The 21,849-nt window shown below is 42.4% G+C and overlaps 1 long non-coding RNA gene across 2 annotated transcripts in view; it reads right to left on the bottom strand.

Annotated features, from left to right (window-relative positions):
• Window positions 1–3,111: 3,111 nt before the first annotated feature.
• The window catches only part of LOC132398464 (uncharacterized), a 56,117-nt gene continuing 37,379 nt past the window's right edge, over window positions 3,112–21,849 (bottom strand). Inside the window, exons 3-4 of one of the 2 annotated variants that reach the window (XR_009513666.1) lie at window positions 8,892–9,054; window positions 3,112–3,924 (exon numbers count right to left, since the gene is read on the bottom strand). This is a non-coding gene — a long non-coding RNA (uncharacterized LOC132398464). Of the gene's footprint in view, window positions 3,925–8,891; window positions 9,055–15,660; window positions 20,896–21,849 lie in introns of those variants that run through there. The other variant, XR_009513665.1, reaches the window with a different exon arrangement.

Below are 21,849 nucleotides of genomic sequence, written 5' to 3'. Positions count from 1 at the left end.
AATCTGAGACGCAAAGTGACTTGGGAGTCCTTGTGCAGAACACCCTTAAGGTTAACTTGCAGGTTGAGTCAGTGGTGAGGAAGGCAAATGCCATGTCAGCATTCATTTCAAGAGGTCCAGAATACAAGACCAAGGATGTGATGCTGAGGCTTTATAACGCACTGGTGAGGCCTCACCTTGAATATTGTGAACAGTTTTGGGTCCCTCATCTTAGAAAAAATGTGCTAGCATTGGAGCAGGTCGAGAGGAGGTTCACAAGAATGATTCCAGTAATGAAAGGGTTATCATACGAGGAATGTTTGATGGCTCTGGGTCTGTACTCGCTGGAATTCAGAAGGATGAAGAGGAGATCTCATTGAAACTTTTCAAATGTTGAAAGGCCTAGACAGAGTAGATGAGGAAAGGATGTTTCCTGTGTTGGAGGAATCTAGCACAGGAGGGCACAGCCTCAGGATAGAGGCATGTCCATTTAATACGGAAATGCAGGGAAATTTCTTTATCCAGAGGGTGATAAATTTGTGGAATTTGTTACCACGGGCTGCTGTGGAGGCCAGGTCATTGGGTGTATTTAAGGCAGAGACTGATAGGTTCTTGATTGGACATGGCATCAAAGGTTACCGAGAGAAGGCCAGGGAGTGTGCTGAGGAGGGGAAAGAAGGATTGAATGGCAGAGCAGATTTGATTTGCCTAATGACCTAATTCCGCTCCTATTGTCTTATAGTCTTATGATCTTAATCCACGATGACACGCAGAGCAGAATATTAACCTATGTATCTACAAAAGACCAGTCTCAGTGAAGGTCAATGACAAACGAAGCTGCATCATTACCTCAATAACTTCCATTACCTTCTTCGTTATATTTGTTGGACAGCACTCTAGAAAACTTGTCACGGAAGAGAGGCTAATTTTTTAAACTAATGGGAAGCTATCAGACATAAATTTTAATGCCACATTGCATGTGTGGTGCTTTCTGTTTATTTGCTTTATCTACATAGTCATGCTATCACCAGGACTGATTATTTCTCCCTTCACAATATTCCCTGACTTTGTTCCTGTATCAGCCCATTTTCTGCTCCAAATCATCCATGGCTTTACAATTACTGGTCCATGCACTCCTTAACACATCTGAAATTTGTGGCAATATTACCTTATGTATAATGTGTTGTGCACCTTGGTTCAAAAGAACATTGCTTCATTTGGTGGTATGTATGTGTATGGTTGAAAACAACGATAAACTGAACTTGAACTTGAATAGGCACATGATTGGGATGGGTGTGGATGTCTATAGTTTGGGAGCAGGTTGATGGGACTCAGCAGAATAATTTTTTGGCATAAACAAGATGGGCTGAAGGGCCTATTTCTATGCTGTATGATTCTTTGGTTTGAATTAGCAGCAACATACCAGAAGCTAAGCAGGGAACCTGGCTGATGGAGAAACAAGTGGCTCTTTATCTCCATGAAAAGAATCACAAGCAAGAGACAAAAGTCAAGATGATAACAAGCTTGTTTTTGAATTATTTGAGTTTGATTAACACTTATAAAATTTTCAAAATTTTAAGGTTTAATTTGGAATTGTGAGTATGAAAAGGATGCAATGTCATTTCAGGAGAACATGAACAAGCTGAGTAAGTGGGTGAGAATATGCATTACATACAGTATGCTTCTTAGACCACCTGGTCAATACAAACACCTATGTCAGGATGCTGTTCATCAACTATAACTCAGCATTTAACACCATCATTCCCACTATCCTGATATCCTGATTACAGGACCTCTGTAACCTCTGCTGCAATTAGATCCTGGACTTGCTAACCGGAAGACCACAATCTGTGCGGATTAGTGACAATATCTCCTCTTCACTTACAATCAACACTGGTGCACTTCAGTGATGTGTGCTTAGCCCATTTTTCTACTCTCCCTATACCCATAACAGTGCAGCTAGCCATAGCTCAAATACCACCTGTAAATTTGCTGATAATACAAGCATTGTTGGTAGAATCTATGGGGGTGATGAGAGGGCGTACAGGAGTGAGATATGCCAACTAGTGGAGCAGTGTCAGAGCACCAACCTTGCACTCAATGTCAGTAAGACAAAAGAGCTGATTGTGGACTTCAGGAAGGGTAAGACGAAGGAACACATACAAACCCCCATAGAGGGATCAGAAGTGGAGAGAGTGAACAGTTTTAAGTTCCTGGGTGTCAAGATCTCTGAGGACCTAACCTGGTCCCAACATATCAATACAGCTATAAAGAAGGCAAGAGAGCGGCTATACTTCATTAGGAGTTTGAAGAGATTTGGGATGTCAACAAAAACACTCAATAACTTCTAAAGATGTACTGTGGAGTGCATTCTCACAGGTTGCATCACTGTCTGCTATGGGGTGGGGGGGGGGAGGGTGCTACTGCACAGGATCGAAAGAAGCTGCAGAGGGTCATAAATTTAGTCGGCTCCACATTGGGTACTAGCCTACAAAGTACCCAGGACATCTTCAAGGAGAGCTGTTTCAGAAAGGCAGCATCCATTGTTAAAGACCCCCAGCTCCCAAGGCATGCCCTTTTCTCAATGTTACCACCAGGTAGGAGATACAGAAGCCTGAAGGCACACACTCAGCAATTCAGGAACTGCTTCCTCCCCTTTGCCGTCCAATTCTAAACTAAACATTGAACCCATGAACACTACCTCACTTTGTTAATATATATTATATTGGTTTTTACACAATTTTTAAACTATTTAATATACATATACTGTAATTGATTTTATTTATTATTTTTTCTTCTGTGTTATCTATTGCATTGTACTGCTGCTGCTAAGTTAACAACTTTCATGACACATGTGGGTGATAATAAACCTGATTCTAAGTCTGCTTCTCTACCTTTGCTTTACGTCATTCTGTGGCTGTGTTTTTAGTTACGACATTTGTAGGTATTGAAAGCTGTACAATGATATCGGTGCTTGCTTGTGAGTTCTGAAATTAGTCCTTCGGTTGCATAATTGCTGATCTACATATTTAAAATAGGGCATGCTAAATAATATGTGACATGTGCTAGAAGATCCAAAATCTGCATTCAACCTCACACAAAGTAAAACTACACCACTCAAATCATTGCAATTGTGTTTACTGTTTGCAACAGGTCTATTTTGACAGTTAGTTTGCACTCAAGTAACAGGAAAATAGTTAATAAAATACAACAAATGAATGAAAGGAACTCAAACAACAACACACACAAAATGCTGGTGGAACAGAGCAGGCCAGGCAGCATCTATAGGGAGAAGCGCTGTCGACATTTCAATGCTCTCCACAAATAAATTGTGAAACAATGACAATTCTGCATGAACTGAATAGTTGACACACAGTTCATTCTGACACCACAGGTTACACATTAAGTGGCTGAAGCCCAAGATTTACTGGGTGTGATTTTATTTGTTGATCATGTTCATTTGGACAGCTGCTAGCTGAATACCTCAGCAGCTTGAGACTCACTTCTGCAGTTTGCTTCAGTGACCTTTGGAGGCAGTTTGCAAAAATCTCCAAAGTGACTTTAGGTGAGTCAACTTGCAATCTTTTTGCCATGGGGTGGAAGTTACAGCGAGGCAAGGGTATAATAATGTGCAACAAGGATAGTTTACTGATAGTGTGCAGTCAACCTAGATGAGCGAGTTCCTTGAGTGAATAGTTCCCCAATACACAGGGTGCCACGGTAGTGTAGCATTTAGTGCAATGCTATTACAGCTCAGGATGTCAGAGTTCAGAGTTCAGCTCAGTCTGCATTGAGTTTATATGTCCTCCATATAAACGCATGTTTCTTCCAGGTGCTCCGTTTCCTCCAGCATTTCAAGTACATATCTATTTGTGGGTTTACTGGTCGTTGTAAATTGTCCTGTGAAGTCAGAGTGTAACTGCAGGTCAGGGTCTTCAAAAGAACCTTGAAAAGGGAAAAAAAGAGATATCAAAGACAGAAATGGAGCTGTTTCCAAAGATGCAAGCAAAGGAATTGCCTTTCAGTTACAATGACATTGTTTACTTCCAGTGGAGGTGCTGAGGTGGTGCTTGCTGGTGTTATAGCACCAGCAGAAATTACAATAGCACCATCAAGAAATTAACTGAAATTTGACATACAAATTGCAGCTGCTTTCTCTGTATAGTTTTGAATACAGCTTGTTTCTCCAGTTGATCTAGTGAAACAGCACCCCCAATTACCAGAGCACCCATGTAGCAATAAAGTTATAAACTCTGTGCTGGTCTAAGGTCAGATCCACTCTACACTTCTGCTTATTCATTCGTTGTCAATGTCTTGCCATTGTTGTCCTCACTCAGATCAGTTAAGCTGATCTAAGATCACTTGAGGTGGTGATGTCACTCACGCGAGAGATTGATAGTATATACATTGTACAGGATCCAGGCACAGATCCATGGTTTCGCGAGACTGACGGATGCCACACACACACATTGTGCTTTTACAAGCTAGCTTGGGCCTGGCACGTGCATTATTTTGGCCGGCGTGAAAAGTGGATTGATTTTTAGTGAGAAAATGACCTCATCCAGAGGAATCAGTGATGTCTCAGCCCGAGCCTGTCTAATTGAAAGTGACATGCAGAAAGAAGCACGTGGGGATGAGGACGATAGCAGTTCATCGAGAGAGTATGAGGGCGAAGCAGAGGAACAAGAAATGGAATGGGATTTGGAAGAGAACGTGGATGAAGCTGCTCTTAGTGCTAGTGGGAATACTGTTAGCGATGTTAGCCAGCAGCCTGAGGAAGGACCCTGTCGGCCAGCATTGAAAAAATACCCTTCGCAATAGTTTGGCAATCAGCAAAGGAGTTTTATTCAGGGCTGGTTTGACCTGTACTCCTGGCTGGAATATTCTACCATTAAAGATACTACGTTCCGCTTTGCATGTAGGCATTTCCTGTGTGGAGGATATGGGTTCCATTCTGAGTCTACCTTCACTGTCACCGGTTACTGCAACTGGCGGAAAACTACAACAGCTACAACAACTACACCATGCGAGTACAGCTCATAAGTTTGCTATGGAGGCATGGGCTGAATTCAGATTGAGAAAACAAGACAGTTCGAGATTGGGAAATACGCCTGATAAAGGACATGCAAAGATTGTCCAAGAAAATCATGAGTCTATGAGAGCAGTGGTTGAGTCTCTACGCTATACTGCGTGCGAAGGCATTGTCCAGCGAGGACACCAGGAGGGTGATGGATCTGGCAACAGGTGAAACTTTGTTGAGTTGCTCAGTGTAATTGTGCAGTTTGATAAGACTGTAGCCAAAAAAGAGGACAATCCTGGAAAATGCAAAAAAACACCCATCACGATATCCAAAATGAGATTATGGATATTATGGCAGAGCTGATCAGATCTCAAATAAGTATAGAGATCAAGGAGGCTGGACATTTTGCCATCGTGGCAGATGAAAGTAAAGACTTGAGTAAAAAAGAGCAAATATCAGTGGTGGTGCGGTATTTGAATAATGAAACAGTGCTTGAAGAATTCTTGCACTTCACTCCAGCAGAAGGGTTGGATGCAGAGTCGCTTCTTAAAAGCGTTGAACAGACACTTGCCCACTGTGTTAGTGATATGAACGTGTGTATAGGTCAGTGTTATGACGGGGCAGCAGTGATGTCCGGGTGCAATAATGGGGTACAAGAGAGGTTCAGGAAGGATGTCCCATGGGCATTATATATACACTGCCATGGTCACAGACTTAACCTTGTTTTAGTGGATGTTGTGAGCAATGTACAACAAGCGGGTGAGTTTTTTTGAAACTGTGCAGCTGCTTTACAACTTCTTTTCAAACTCTGTTGCCCACGATCTTTTCATGAAGAAACAGAGAGAACTGGAATCAACTGCACAGCCCATGGAGTTGAAGAAATTGTCAGATAGACGCTGGGCATGGCAGTATACAACTTTGAGGGCTATAAGGAAATCACTCCCTGCCATTCTAGCTACACTACAGGATATTATGGGTCAACCAAATTCACAGAGGAAGACGGAGGCCAGAGCTGTAAATGAACTGATTGACGAGCAGTTTGCTTTACTTCTCACTCTGTTTGAAGATTTATTCCAAGTTACCAAGTTCATGTCAGACCAGCTACAATCTCCCAGTTCGGAGCTTTCATCCGCTGTGGACTTGACTCAGTCTGTTATCGAAGCACTCTCAGCAAAACGGAGAGAGGAATCACAGAGTGAAATTCAGGCCAGAGCTAGGGACCTGTGCGTCAAGGCTGGTATACAGAGCAGAGCACATGAAAGGAGACACGCTCAGCCACCCCGCCGTCTGCATGATTTTATGGACAATAGACAATAGGTGCAGGAGTAGGCTAATTGGCCCTTCGAGCCAGCACCGCCATTCATGGCTGGTCATCCACCATCAGTAACCCATTCCTGCCTTCTCCCCGTATCCTTTGACTCTGCTATCTTTAAGAGCTCTATCTAACTCTTTCTTGAAAGCATCCAGAGAATTGGCCTCCACTGCCTACTGAGGCAGGGCATTCCATAGATCCACAACTCTCTGGGTGAAAAAGTTTTTCCTCAACACTGTTCTAAATGGCCTACCCCTTATTCTTAAACTGTGGTCTCTGGTTCTGGACACCCCCAACATCAGGAACATGTTTCCTGCCTCGAGCTTGTCCAATCCCTTAATAATCTTATATGTTTCAATCAGATCCCCTCTCATCCTTCTAAATTCCAGTGTATTCAAGCCCAGTCGCTCCAATCTTTCAACATATGACAGTCCCACCATGCCGGGAATCAACCTCGTGAACCTACGCTGCACTCCCTCAATAGCAAGAATGTCCTTCCTCAAATCTGGAGACCAAAACTGAACACATTTCTCCAGGTGTGGTCTCACCAGAGCCCTGTACAACTGCAGAATGACCTCTTTGCTCCTATACTCAACTCCCCTTATTATGAAGGCCAACATGGCATTAGCTTTCTTCACTGCCTGTTGTACCTGCATGTTTACTTTCAGTGACTGATGAACAAGGACACCTAAAATCTCATTGTACTTCCCCTTTTCCTAACTTGACACCATTTAGATAGTAATCTGCCTTCCTGTTCTTGCCACCAAAGTGGATAACCTCACAATTATCCACATTAAACTGCATCTGCCATGCATCTGCCCACTCACCCCTGTCCAAGTCACCCTGCATTCTCCTAACACCCTGCTCATATTTCACGCTGCCACCCAGCTTTGTGTCATCTGCAAATTTGCTAATGTTACTTTTAATCCCTTCATCTAAATCATTAATGTATATTGTAAATAGCTGAGGTCCCAGCACTGAGCCTTGCGGTATCCCACTTATCACTGCCTGAAAAGGGCTCATTAATCCCTACTCTGTTTCCTATCTGCCAACCAATTTTCTATCCATGTTAGTACCCTACCCCCAATACCATGTGCATTAATTTTGCCCACTAATCTCCTATGTGGGACCTTATCAAAGGCTTTCTGAAAGTCCAGGTACACTACATCCACTGGCTCTCCCTTGTCCATTTTCATAGTTACATCCTCAAAAGATTCCAGAAGATTAGTTGAGCATGATTTCCCCTTCGTAAATCCATGCTGACTCGGACTGATCCTGTTACTGCTAGCCAATGTGCTGTTATTTCATCTTTTATACTTGACTCTAGCATCTTCCCTACCACTGATGCCAGGCTAACTGGTCTATAATTCCCTGTTTTCTCTCTCCCTCCTTTCTTAAAAAGTGGGATGAAATTAGCTATCCTGCTATCCTCAGGAACTGATCCTGAATCTATAGAACATTGGAAAATGATTACCAATGCATCCATGATTTCTAAAGCCACCTCCTTAAGTACCCTGGGATGCAGATCATCAGGCCCTGGAGATTTATCAGCCTTCAGTCCCATCAGTCTACTCAACACCATTTTCTGCCTAATGTGAATATCCTTCAGTTCCTCTGTTACCCTAGTCCTCTGGCCACTATTACATCTGGGAGATTGTCTGTGTCTTCCCTTAGTGAAGACAGATCCAAAGTACCTGTTCATCTCATCTGCCATTTCCTTGTTCCCTATAATAAATTCACCTGTTTCTGCCGTCAAGGGCCCAACTTTGGTCTTAACTAATTTTTTCCTTTTCACATACCTAAAGAAGCTTTTAATATCCTCCTTTATATTCTTGGTTAGCTTACCTTCGTACCTCATCTTTTCTCCCCATATTGCCTTTTTAGTAATCTTCTGTTGCTCTTCAAAAGTTTCCTAATCCTCTGGCTTCCCACTCATCTTTGCTATGTTATACTTCTGCTCTTTTATTTTTACACTGTCCTTGATTTCCCTTGTCAGCCATGGTCGCCCCCTACTCCCCTTAGAATCTTTCTTCCTCTTTGGAATGAACTGATCCTGCACTTTCTGTATTATTCCCAGAAATAGCTGCCATTGTTGTTCCACTGTCATCCCTGCTAGGGTATCCTTCCAGTCAACTTTGGCTAGTTCCTCCCTCATGGCTCCATAGTCCCCATAATTCAACTGTACTACTGACACTTCCGATTTTACCTTCTCCCTCTCAAATTGTAGATTAAAACTTATCATATTATGGTCACTACCTCCTAATGGCTCCTTTACTTTGAGTTCCATTATCAAATCCGGTTCATTACACAAAACTAGATCCAGAATTGCCTTCTCCCTGGTAGGCTCCAGTACAAGCTGCTCTAAGAATCCATCTTGGAGGCACTCCAAGAAACTCTCTTTCTTGGGGTCCAGTACCAACCTGATTTTTCCAGTCTACCTGCGTGTTGAAATCCCCCATTACAACTGTAGCATTACCTTTGCGTTATTTTGTTGTCGAGGCCCAAACTGAAATGCACGCCTGTTACATCCTCTGATGACTTTCGCAAGCACTATTTCTATCCGGTTATAGACAGACTTACGACTGAAATGAAAAGATGGTTCACAATGGAGACCGGGGCTGTCCTGACTGGAGTCTCAGCATTGAGTCCCAAACACAAACTCTTCCTAGACAAGCCAATGGTCCAATACTAAGGAGTGACGGAAGTGAACCTGACTGCAGAACTACATCAGGTTCAGCGTCTGCTGGAAACAAAACAAAAGCAAGGACAGACAGTGAATGACACAGTGGAATTTCTAGCTCTAATGAAACTCTATCGCAATGCATTTATAGATTTATACAAGCTAATCTGCATATCACTGACTCTGCCTGTGACATGTGCCTCATGCGAATGGAGTTTCTCTTGCCTCAGTCGCCTGAAAAACTACCCAAGGAATAGCAGCTGCAATGCTCAGAAGAGCAACTGTTGGCCACAGGCACTTGACATCCAGAAAATCATTGATGCTTTCATCACCAATCACAACAACAGATGGATTGTGCTCCTCGGAAAACATCAATGGCGAGTGCGGTTGATTTAAAAAAAATTCGGGCCTAGACAAATGCTGATTATAATTATTATTTTGTGGTGGATACCCCATAGTCCTTATGTTTCCTGCAAATCCTAAAATATTACATTTACTGCTATTAAACCTACTGGTTTTGCTTAGACTTCCAAGTGGTGATTCTGTTGATTTTTGTTTTAAATTCTGTAGCCGTATTAATTGAGGTATAGCAGAGTCAGAGTACAATTTGTCCAACTCCTGGTAAAGCCTTGCATCTGTTGCTTGTCTTATTTGACTTTAATAACTGTATATCTTTTGGCATTGTCTGTCTATGTAATGCAAATAGCAGTGGACATTGTGGGTTAATGTGTTTTTCAGTTGAAAAGCTCACATTTGACGCTGATTGTGGGATTGGAGCGTGATTCATGTTGTGCACTGTGAGTCAGATGCTCTGCTGGTTTGTTTGTTTATGCTGTGTACCCTGGGTTGTCTCCAATGCTATTGACACTGTCACAGTTCACTTCTATATTAGATCTATCAATTGCTGTTGCTTGTGAGTCAACAGAAGCATTTATCGTAGACACATAATACTTGAAACTGACTTTTGAATGCCACGCATCTGGCGTTGTGAATACATATTACCATACAGTACATCCCTCAGCACCATCTTGGAATAAATCAGCCCCACTGTATCATCAGCAAGAAAAAAATCTCTGGTGTTGCCAGTGTTTACTTCCATATTTTGGGTTGACACTGCTTCTTTTGAATTGCATATCTATCATGAGAGACACTTCTGCTAACACAGATATTCTAAAAACTTCTGAAGATAGAGAACCAGACAGCAGTGTACACACAGATCAGTTATTGATTGTCATTATACCTGTGACCATCTTTGATATGCTAAGTGACAACATCAGCCTGGTCTGCCAGCTTGAACTCAGTCATAACGGTGCAAATAACTTAGCCCATGTTGCCTGGCTCAATGCAAGCCTATTAACATAACCTCATTGTCTCTATGTTTGGCTGACACATATGTGGATGCCTCATGGTCACCATTTTGCAAACCATATCTCTTGAACTGTGAGCAGCCTGTGCTCTACAAACAGTGCAAAGGTGTGCTTTTAAATTCAATTTATTGTTGCATTTTATAACCCACATTAAAATTGAAGACTGGTTCTTGCTAGAATTAATATCTGTTATATTCACATAACTCCAGAATACACCCTAACATACCCTCCCCTTATCCCCCGGAAAGAAATCTATCCCAGGAAGGCCAAACGTTGAGGAGGATCTAATTAAGTAGGGCAGCGAAAATGCCCTTCATTTCAGATCCTTTCCAATTAATGACCAATCATGTTCCTATCAACCTCCATTTGCACTACCTGTCATCCCTAATTGGACATCTACAAGACTAACCAGAGATTGCAATAAAATACTTCAGAAATTTGCTCACATCCTCCACTTGTCTTCATGGTTTCAATCAGCATTTAAAATTCGGCTTTGACATTCGCATGCTTGTTTTCTCCATCGCTGCTGGCTCATGCCACTTTAATCACATCCTTATCTTTGCCCCATTAATCTTTGATAGCTAAACTATCCGCAGTGGCTATCAGTTGGGCAGGGGTCACCAGCAAGGTTACTTAATTTCAGGTTCACAGCTAACAGTTCACACTCCATGCCATGACAGAAGGTTATGAGAGTAATCTGACAACCAGTCTACTCAGTCCTGATCAATCTACAGGAGGGTTTGAGGTGGTGTCTATTTAAGTAGCTGCAAGCTGCATTTGATTGCTGGACCTGATAATGAAAGGGTCCAGCTCATTCCCCATTCAGGCTGGAGCCGCTGTCTTCAAACACTGTGTCCAATTTCTTCTCTTTCTCAGTCTGCCTCCCCATCAGGGTCATGGGACTTGATGTCTCTGCCATAACTCGGATTCCTTCCCATCTAGTTTCCCAATATCTTTCTATTCTAATCTATGTAGCTAATCTTACCTTCAAGAACCACACTTAATAAAAACTGCTACCCAATGCCCAATGAAACAGTAAATATATTTAAGACAAGGTTGGATAGATTTTTGCATAGTAGGGAAATTAAGGGTAAAAGGCAGGTAGATGGAGATGAGTCCATTGCTAGATCAGCCATGATCTTATTGAATGGCGGAGCAGGCTCACTGGGGCAGATGGCCTACTCCTGCTCCTATTTCTTATGTTCTTCCTACCAGTATACTTTAACACATTATTCACTGCTTGCTGTAATGCCCTCTTAGTCTTCTGCATTTGTGTTCCCATTCCTTCTCCCCTGCAGGCCTGCTTCGAACAGGTTGATGGTCATTATTTTAAGTTTCCTGTAATGAGGTTGTTAGTGGGCTGACTCACTTGTTCAGCCTTCTCCCTGCAGTCCTCAGTAGCGAATACTTATTTGCATTTCACTTAACTCATGTTGGACTTCAAGAACATTCCACATTTGCATTCTACAAGGCAGGAACGACCTGAATGACTCATCATTTACAATTTATGAAACACAAACTGTGACTATTTCTCAGCTCTGCAAAGTTATCTGCAAAAGAAGTAAAACTCAGTTGGTATGTTGACAATGCCCTATATTTGTTTTTAAAAAATATTTATTTAAAGATACAGCGCAAAACAGGCCCTTCAGTTCCTTCGATCCACACTGCCCAGCAACCCACCGATTTAACCCTAGCCTAATCATGGGACAATTTACAATGACCAAATAACCTCCTAACTGATGTCTTTGGACTGTGAGAAGAAATTAGAGCACTGACAGAATACTTATGCATTGCATAGAGTGGGCACACAAACTCATTACAGATGACTGTGAATCTTATGTGTTTGCTGACCCTGACTTGTCCTGTGACTGAATCTATGACAGTACCTGTCTTACTAAGTGCATCTATCCCTGGGATAGCACCTTCATTGTTTGAGCAAACCCAGAAATGCACTGAAAAGTGCAACTCCTGTATCTCAAGTGCCAAAGGCTCACTTTTTACTGCCCTCACTGTTTTCCCCTTCCTACACCTCGAAGATAAATAGCCTCCCCAGTCATGGGCAAGGGTAGGCCAGTTATGGATACTGAAACTCCTTTGTCAATTAACATTATCACATTGCTGGCCCCCTATAAAAGCTCTTGTGTGCATCTGTGGGTGACAAGTACTTGCATTGGAGGCTGCCAACAGCTGTCTCCAATGCTGTCTTTACTAGTTCTATAATCTGATCAGTGGTCAATGTGGTTGAAAAAAATCTGCTGTGGTTTCTGATTGTCTTGGAGTGTGGCAGTCTACACTATTTTTCCTTCTTGAGACATTGCCTCCGACCAAGTTCTGAAAGGGCACAGCAGTAACAAACCATTGTAAGTGGCTGGCTGGGTTCATCGGGGTTCTGAGCCTATCATTGTTTGGTCTCTACATGTGCCTTTCTGACAGGCAGCACTGGGTATAACCTCTTCTATTTATGGGTACTTTTCCACTTGTCAACTCCTTGTTCTAGCCTCTGCAAATTTACCTCATCACCTTCCTCAGCAGTTACCCCCATGGCTGCTCCCCAGCGAGCACCGACCTATTGGGCTTTATCCCATTCATCTTTCAGTCTACCCAGATCTCTGACTAATTCATTCTTGCATTACTCTATTTGTTTTCACTCATGTCCCTCTCCGTAAACATTTTAACTGTCCCCCAATCTGTCCAATTTTCCCTGTACACTGCCTCACTGTTCGCTGTATTTCTCCCTTTCCTTTGGTAGTTCTGCTCTTTGTACACTTTGTGATTCCAGCCACTTTTTCCCTCCAACAAACATACATAACATATAATGACTGCTGTTTTATCTCCCCTCCTTTTTGATTGGCTTTTTCACCACTGTCAATGTTCCTCCGGGCTCCAGGTCTTAACCTACATGGCTTTGTCCATTCCCCTTTCAATCTTCTAAAGTTTATAGAAACATAGAAAATAGGTGCAGGAGTAGGCCATTCGGCCCTTCGAGCCTGCACCACCATTCAGTATGATCATGGCTGATCATCCAACTCAGAACCCTTATGGAGTATGGATTGGGGATTACCAAAAGTTATGTGATTTTTCTTGTGTGGTCTGTTTTGTGCTTTTTCATGATATCATTCCAGAGAATGTTGTCTCATTTTTTAACTGAATTGTATTTGTGGTTTATAAATGACAATAAACTGAATCTGAATGCACTCTGTAAGCTCTCCCCCTCTTCATAATTGAGCCCACGATGTTGCTGTATCCCTTTTATGTTGAAAGTTAAATATTTCTGCACCATTGCCTGTCTTGAGCTTTGATTCTCAGGCTTTCCGACAGACAGTCAGTCACGACAAGTATATCCGCACCTTCTGACATCCTGAATGGTCATACTACCCAAGTGATCTCAGTAGCCATGCTACTCTTAATCCGTCACCCAGTTAACAAGTATACACACACCTTCTGGTGTCCCTAAAGGTCAGTAATCAATCTTCACAACAGGTAGCCCTATCTCAACAAAATGCCCAGTGCTGTCTGGAAGTTGGTCCCTTACACGAAACACAGAAACATACATGCACGCTACATTTTTATATCTACCAGTTCAGCTGTGTCCTTTGATATTTTGTGATCCCATGGCCAAATAAACAGATCTATGTGTGGGTGCTACTTTAAAAAAAAACTCATCCCCTTAGATTGCTGAAGTCAATGGTCACACAGCGAGTCACAAATGTATCCCAGATGAACCCCCAAATATTGTGACTGTGATCAAAGTCACCGTAGGTACACCAAAGCTAGTGATATAGAAGACTTTATTCATCACAACAAGCAGGTATTCATCTGGAGACACTCTTGGTAGAGGTTCACAAACCCAGAGGTACATTACATTTTTATACCCTTAAGATCAAACCCTTAACAGCAGATGGTTCAATATAACCTCAATAGTTACAATAACATTGTTTTGTTCAATACCTTGGGTTGACACTGCTTCCTTTGAATTATATATCTACAGTGGGAGACCACTTTTGAACGTTCAAACACCCCTGTTAACACAGATAATTAAAAACTTCTGAAGACAGACAGCCAGATGCCAGGGTACGCAATAGATCAGCTATTGATTACAACTATACCTGTGACCATAACTGATATGCTAAGTGACAACATCAGTTGGGTCTGCCAGCTTGAACTCAGTCACAATGATGAATGTTGCCTGGTGTGATGCAAGCCAATTAACATGGCCATGACATGATTAACATAATATAATTAACAAATGTTATTGCCTTAATATTTGGCTGATGCATATGTGAATGTACTATGGTCACTATTTTGCAAGCCATATCTTGTAGTCTGTGGTCAGTCTGTGCTGCACAGACAGTGCAAAAGCATGCTTTTAACTTCTATTTACTACTTGCAATTTACAATCCACATTAAGAACTGATGACTGGTTCTAGCTTGAATTAATATCTGTGATATTCAAATAACTGGAGAACACTCCCTGACAACTGCTATACCAGACTGCTATTCACCAGCAAGGGAAAGAATAAACCAGGCATGACAAAGGATACTTTGGTTTAATTACAAGTGTAAACCAGAGTAATTTGCCAGTCTTTCTATATTTTTAAAGAATAAAAGATCATATTGATAACTTTAAAAAAATCGAATTGAACTCATGTAATGATTATGATACTACGAAGAATCACATTAGATGTATTATCCTCTGCAACTTCCATCATCTCCAAAGGATCCTACCACAAAACATATCTTTACCCCACCCCCTCTGACTTTTGCAAGGATTGCCCCCTCTGAGATTCCTTTGTTTATTCATCCCTCACCATTAATCATCCTCCTGGCACTTCTCCCTGCAAACAGCTTAAAAGTTATACCTGCCCATATACCTCCTCCCTTACCTTCATTCAGGGCACCAGGCAGTCCTTCCAGGTGAGGTAATACTTTACCAGCAAATTTGCTGCGGTTATCTATTGTGACTGGTGCTCCCAATGTGGCCTCCTCTACATTTGTGAGACCCATCATAAATTGGGAGACCATTTCCTTTACATATCCTTTAAAGTGAAAAAATGCTCTGTTAGTATTGCCTCAATATAAAGCAAACGAATTAAATGGTGAGTGTTGGTGTATTCACAATCAAATATCAAGTAACAGTTCAAAAATCTTATTGAATTTGGTTTAAGTACACAATTGCTCATTTAGCATCAAATTTCATTTCAGGTTGACTTGATTCTGTTGATGTTACATGTTACAGAACAGCTTATATACAACGAGGATGTATTTTAAAAAAAATAAATTTGCTGGGCTGTGGGCAAAGAGTGTTGTGGTTTCTTGAAATAACCAGGAGACGCAGAAGATTCTTCAAGAAATTTAAGCCTTTATTTGCAAACAAAAGCTGAGACAATTAATGAACGTGTCCCTAATTGCCTGCCGAGCCTAGTACACAGTGTTTTTTACAGTAATTTCTTATCTTAGTTTCATTAGCATGCCCCATCTCCTATCTCAGTTACATTAGCATACCCTATCCGCTTGCAATGCTAATCACCAGCACATTAGCTTCTTGATTCGCCACCAATATTTTGTTCTGTAGCTTATACTTGCTCTAGTCACCTCCTTGGAACACATGTCCCCCTTCCCGGCCTTGACTGGTCCCCATATCATCACACCACTCCATAGCCCATACTTGCTCTAGTCTACTCCCTGGAACACATGTCCCCCTTCCCGGCCTTGACTGGTCCCCATACCATCACACCACTCCACGATCCTGTCTACCACCGTTATCGCTACATGCTTGCTTTCACTGTTAGCTACATTCTTAAGGCACCGATGCGTTCAATAGTACAGAGACAATACAGAGATCATATTCTGGCCAATAAATTGGATACATAGCAAATAGCAAACACAAGGCTGGCCACATAGTTCTGGCCACACAGCAAATGTTGCAACTTTATTCTCCAATATAATCTCCCCTTTGAGACCCATAGGGTCTCACACAGAGAAAGAAGACTAAGAGTCAGTGCACAAAAGCCCCAATAAAGTCCAGCACTTATTCCCAAATTTCGGGTTAAACTATAATTTTCTGCGCCAAGACCTCAAAGTGTTCTCTCCCTGTTATCCTAGGCCGCTGAGTCAAAAACCTGTCCCTTTGTATCTGAGACAGCGAAAAAAAACTCAGTAGCCCTTACAATCTACTCCCACACTGTTGTTTTGCTCTTGTTCATCCTGCAGACGTTGTAGGCTGTAACAATACTTCTTCAGTGCTTCTTTCTCCACTAAGCTTGGTTCAGTAATGGCCACGAGCATCAGAAATTTTTTGGTTGCAGCGCGCACTATTTATGTCCTCCGTGCGCCAGCTTCTTTAACAGAGTTATTGTGTCCTGCTCACACTGTTCCTTGCTGTGGGAGCAAATCAACAGGTCATCCACATACTGTAACAATGTACTTCCCAATGGTATGCCCTCTATCTAGGTCTGCCTTTAACACCTGATTTCAAACATGTGGTGAATGCTTTAACCCTTGTGGCATTCTGGTATAGGTATACTGAGCACCTCTGTAAGTAAATGCAAACAGATACTGACACTGGTCGGCCACAGGAATGCTGAAGAAAGCCGAACACAAATCAATCACTGAAAAGTAACTTGCTTCTGGCGGAACATTAGTCAAAAGTGTGTGTGGGTTGGGGACTACCGCTGGTTAGTCCTCCACCATGTCATTTACCGCTCTCAAATCCTGCATCAATCTCCATTTAGATTTATCTGCTTTTAAGACCAGTAGCAACGGGGTATTGCATGGACTGTTTGTTCTTTTAAGCACTCCTGCTTCAAGCAACCCCTGCACTGTTGATGCTATTCCCTCTTCTGCTTCTGGTCTTAGAGGGTATTGTGGTCTCCGGGTGGAATTGCTCCCTTTTTTCAGCCTTATTTCCACCAGACTAGATGTTTTTATTTTCCTTACGTCTGTGTCATGCTGCGACCACAGAATAGATGGCAACTCATCTAACCTTCTATCTTTCTGCTGGCCTCTCTCCTTTCCCAGCAATGGCATGTGTGGTTGGGGAATTATTTTGACCTCTTTCATTGTCCCTACCATATCTACACTTACCATTATTTTAATGCAATTCTGGCCTTCTGATATCCACACCTCCGGCGTGATTTTCCTCCACACTGTTACGGTTTTAGCACTCTTAACTAAGGGTCCTAAGTCTTTAGACTGATATCCCTTGTTTACCAACAGCGTTACGTGGGGTGCAGCCTCTGGTATCCTGTACCATTTTTCTAAAAAGGTGTTCCACTTAACTTGTAAAGTTGCCCCTTGCTTTCCAATTATCACAGCCTCCCCTTCCAGGTGCTGTTGGGTACATGCCTCCACGTGCTATCTCTCCTCTAACTCCCTGTTCTGAGTCTCGTCAAAAATCACTGTACAATGTAGCTCAGATTTGGGCATTACAGCCCTGGGTAATATAGCCTGCACGCCCTTTTTCCATTTTTCTCAGGTTTCCTGAATCTGATCTGTTATGTCTCCTATCCAAAAGACATTAGCCTTCTTGTCTTCTTGCACTATCAATTGAGCCCCTGCTCTTTCCACACTCAGCCCAACAAATTAATCAGAGTTCCTTTAGATACTAGCACTGGCAAAACAATTCCTTTATTTCCCATTCTCAACTGCACTGGAGCCGTGCACTGTGTCAACTGTGTTTTCCCCGCGAACCCTACTGTCTTAATAAACTTTCCTGACATGGGAAGGTGAAGGGCATACTGTGGATGTACACAAGTGTACGTGGCTCCAGTATCTATCATCATTGGCGTCAGTTGCCCTTCTAACATTACCTGAACAATGGGTTCCTCTTCTGCTTCCCTTGTTATCATTGGGTAATGTCCTTTCCCTCTCGAGTTCTTGGGGCACCCCAATAGCTTGCGTAGGGGTTCACAGGTCCGCTTGGGCCTGTGGGGGCTGATCCTTGGCTAAACAGTAGTTCCCTTCTTATCCGTTCCTGCTGGTGTGTGACAGGCCATGGTGTAAACGGACAGTCTCTTCTCATATGACCTGGCTGATTACATCCCCAGCACAATCTCTCTATCTCTCTTTGCCCCTGTTTCGTTATTGGTCTCCTCTGCCCATAGCTCCTCTGTCCCCCTCCTTGGGACTTCCAGTCCTGTCTGGGCTGTTTGAATTTAGTTTGTTCCTGATAGGGCTCCTCCAAAGACGTTGATTATTGGCGAGGGGTTTTCTGGCCCTTGTCTTACAGTATGATGGGTTCCTCCATATAGCGGTGCTTCATCCAGTTCGATGGCTGTACTCGGACTGGTGGTTGCTGGCAGCATCTTTTTGCTTTTCTCTTTTTCCTTCTTTTTGAGTTCTTTGAGCTGCATTTGTATTAACTTTCTTTGCACCTCTTCTTGCTGCTCAGCCAACCTTCGTTTGACTTTCCGGTATTTCTCAACCGCATGGACTAAGTGGTCCCTGAATTCTTGTGAGGTCATTGACGTCAGCCCAACCACTTCCTCCAGTTTGGATTTTACTTGCGGAGGCATTGCATCCAAAATGCTATGTCGGAACAGTGTGGTGATAAATAAGCTATTTTCCACCTCTTGCTCAGTCTCCAGTCTCCACCTTTTCAACTGGTTTTCTACGTAGGCTGCTGGGTTTTCAGTGTCTCCCAGTGGATCCCCCTTTAAGGCTTTGGGGTCCACTTTGGGTGGATAAATCTTCCTGAGGGCCTGCCATACCCTCTGCCTCACTCTGTCAAACCCGTCTCCGTCAATTCTCGGGTCGTTCGGGTTTATTATGCCAGCCATTTCCATTAGTTCATTAAATTTGAAGGTTCCCATCAACCTTATCAATAGTGCCTTCAAATCTCCCATAGCCAATAATCGTCCCGCCGTTTCTTCTTCAAGGGCTGTAATCCATTTCCCTGCTCCTTCATGTAGATTAGGCGGAGTGTTTTTCAGCCCTTTTAGGTCCTGGGATCCCCAAGGGATATACTGCACGTCCTGATCCTTTTACTAACAACGGCATCATTCTTCCTCCTTCTTCCCACCTGCCCTGGCTCTCCTCCTCACCTGATTCCCCATCCGTCTCTGGGTATGTCTTTACTGCCTCCCACACAAATTTCTCCGGGGTCCTCTTCTTCCCTTAGTTCTTCCTGCCCTGATAAGCCACTTTCCTTTCTAGTCTGTTCATTTCTATGGTATAAGGGGTACTCCTCATACTCCTTTTCCTCTCTCAAGTATTTCATCTGTTCAATCTCTTCTCTCATTTTTCTCTTTGCATGTATCTCCTTCCATATCGCCACTTTTTTCTTCTCGTATTGTCTTTTTTCCTCCTCATTATCCCAAACTTGTACTTCTCCCTGCACGTTTACTGTACCCGTCAGCATGGGGCACTGCTTAGGGATTCCTTCCTCATAATAGGGAGGGGGCCTTTCTGCTTCTTACACATCCAGGTATGGAGCTGAAGCCAGCTTCTCTGTACCTTCCTCTCTCTAACAGGCTGTTTCTCCAGCAGCTTAGTGTCTTCCTCGCTTGTAATCAATATCCTAGCTATCCTCCTCAGCCTCTCTTCCTCCGTTCTGAAGAGTTTTAGCACTTCCATTTCTTGTTCTCTTTTTTGCTCTCTTTTCTTAGATTTATCTTTTGGTTTGTAATTTTTAATTAGCGCCTCCATTTCTTCGCACAAGCTTACATCAAACGTTCCTTCTCTTGGCCATTTTGTGACCAGGTTCTTGGTACTTTTTTCTCATTTTTCTGAAGTTTTTGTGATCTCACTTTTACTTACCGGGAATTTTTTACTCAGAATCTCTACTGTCATTCCTTTATCTGTCATGTTGTTCTCTCTTTAATGTATTTTCAGAGACTCACAGTTCGTTTACTGAATAATACTATTTACTCTAATTCTTATGTCTAGTCTATCTACCAGCGCTTTAAACTATTTATCGGACTGTCCTTGTTTCCTATTTTGTTCTGTCTGTGCAGACCCCTAACTAGGGCGGTATCCACAGAATTTTCTCTTTGCACCTCGTCTATTCAGACCCTTATCTCTTAAGGCGGTATTCACGAGGATTTTTCTATTTTTCCTTTCCCTGCCCGTTCAGACCTTCGTTTCGTATGAAGCGGTATCCACAGGGACTTACCAACACCACATGGAATTTTTCTTCACTTAACTTCTGATTAGCTTATTCGTACTTACCCCCGCTGCAGTGTTCTCATCAATCCTCTGGGCCTCCTGTTAACCCCCAATTCTGCCAGGTTCTTTGTACCGAAGAGACCCTTCGGTAGCGGTTCCACACTTCTGAGTCCCTGAGACCTCCCCAAAACCAACAGAATTCTTAGTCCAAATTGTCGCAAAAAGTGCTTACTTTTTGTTTGGGTGCACCCTTAATTCTGTTAGCCTTGTGGGGGTCCCTAGAGGACTGGGAAGTGTCCCCAATCTGCAGTTTCCTTTCCGCGGGTCTCTTTCTGGTCCTGCCATGATCGCCAATTTTGTCATGATTTCTTGAAATAACCAGGAGATGCAGAAGATTCTTCGAGAAATATAAGCCTTTATTTGCAAACAAAAGCTGAGACAATTAATGAACGTGTCACTAATTGCCCGTCGAGCCTAGTACACAGTATTCTTTATAGTAATTTCTTATCTTAGATTCATTAGCATACCCCATCTCCTATCTCAGTTACATTAGCATACCCTATCCGCTTGCAATGCTTATCACCAGCACATTAGCTTCTCGATTTGCCACCAATATTTTATTCTGTAGCTTATACTTGTTCTAGTCTCCTCCTTGGAACACATGTCCCCCTTCCCGGTCTTGACTGGTCCCCATACCATCACACCACTCCACGATCCTGTCTACCACTGTTATCTCTACATGATTACTTTCACTGTTAGCTACATTCTTAAGGCACTGATGCGTTCAATAGTACAGAGACAATACAGAGATCACATTCAGGCCAATAAATTGGATACATAGCAAATAGCAAACACAAGGCTGGCCACATAGTTCTGGCCACACAGCAAACGTTGCAACTTTATTCTCCAGTAAGAGTGAGTGATTCTGTTGGTCTACAGAAAGCTAGATGGACTCAGTATTTGATTGTAATTGTTTTATGATTCCATAACAGTAGCAGAGAAAAGATGTTTATTCAGCAACAATCTGATCCAGAATCATCAGCCTCAGAAGTACAGACATTTGTTTCTTTTTATTATCTCTGCTATATCCTGCAATATTCTATATTATCACCTCAAATATAAAATTCAAGTTCAAGTTTATTGTCATTCAACCGTACATGTATACTGCCAAACGAGACAAGATTCTTTCAGACCAAGGTGCACAACACTGTACATATAACTCACAAACAGGACACATTAAGTAATATTACCATAAATAAATTAACAAATGATAAGGTGTATATACAACAGAAGTTAATAAGTAAACAGTGTAATGTAAATGGTACTTGGTATGTGAAGAGACCTGGGTGGTGGCAGGAAGGTCAGTAGTATTATGGCCTGGAAAGAA

The sequence above is a fragment of the Hypanus sabinus genome, chromosome 8 (genome assembly GCF_030144855.1).
Source record: "Hypanus sabinus isolate sHypSab1 chromosome 8, sHypSab1.hap1, whole genome shotgun sequence".
Taxonomy (NCBI): domain Eukaryota; kingdom Metazoa; phylum Chordata; class Chondrichthyes; order Myliobatiformes; family Dasyatidae; genus Hypanus; species Hypanus sabinus.
Note: the sequence above shows the minus strand (reverse complement) of the source record. Positions and strands in the feature narration are given on the sequence as shown.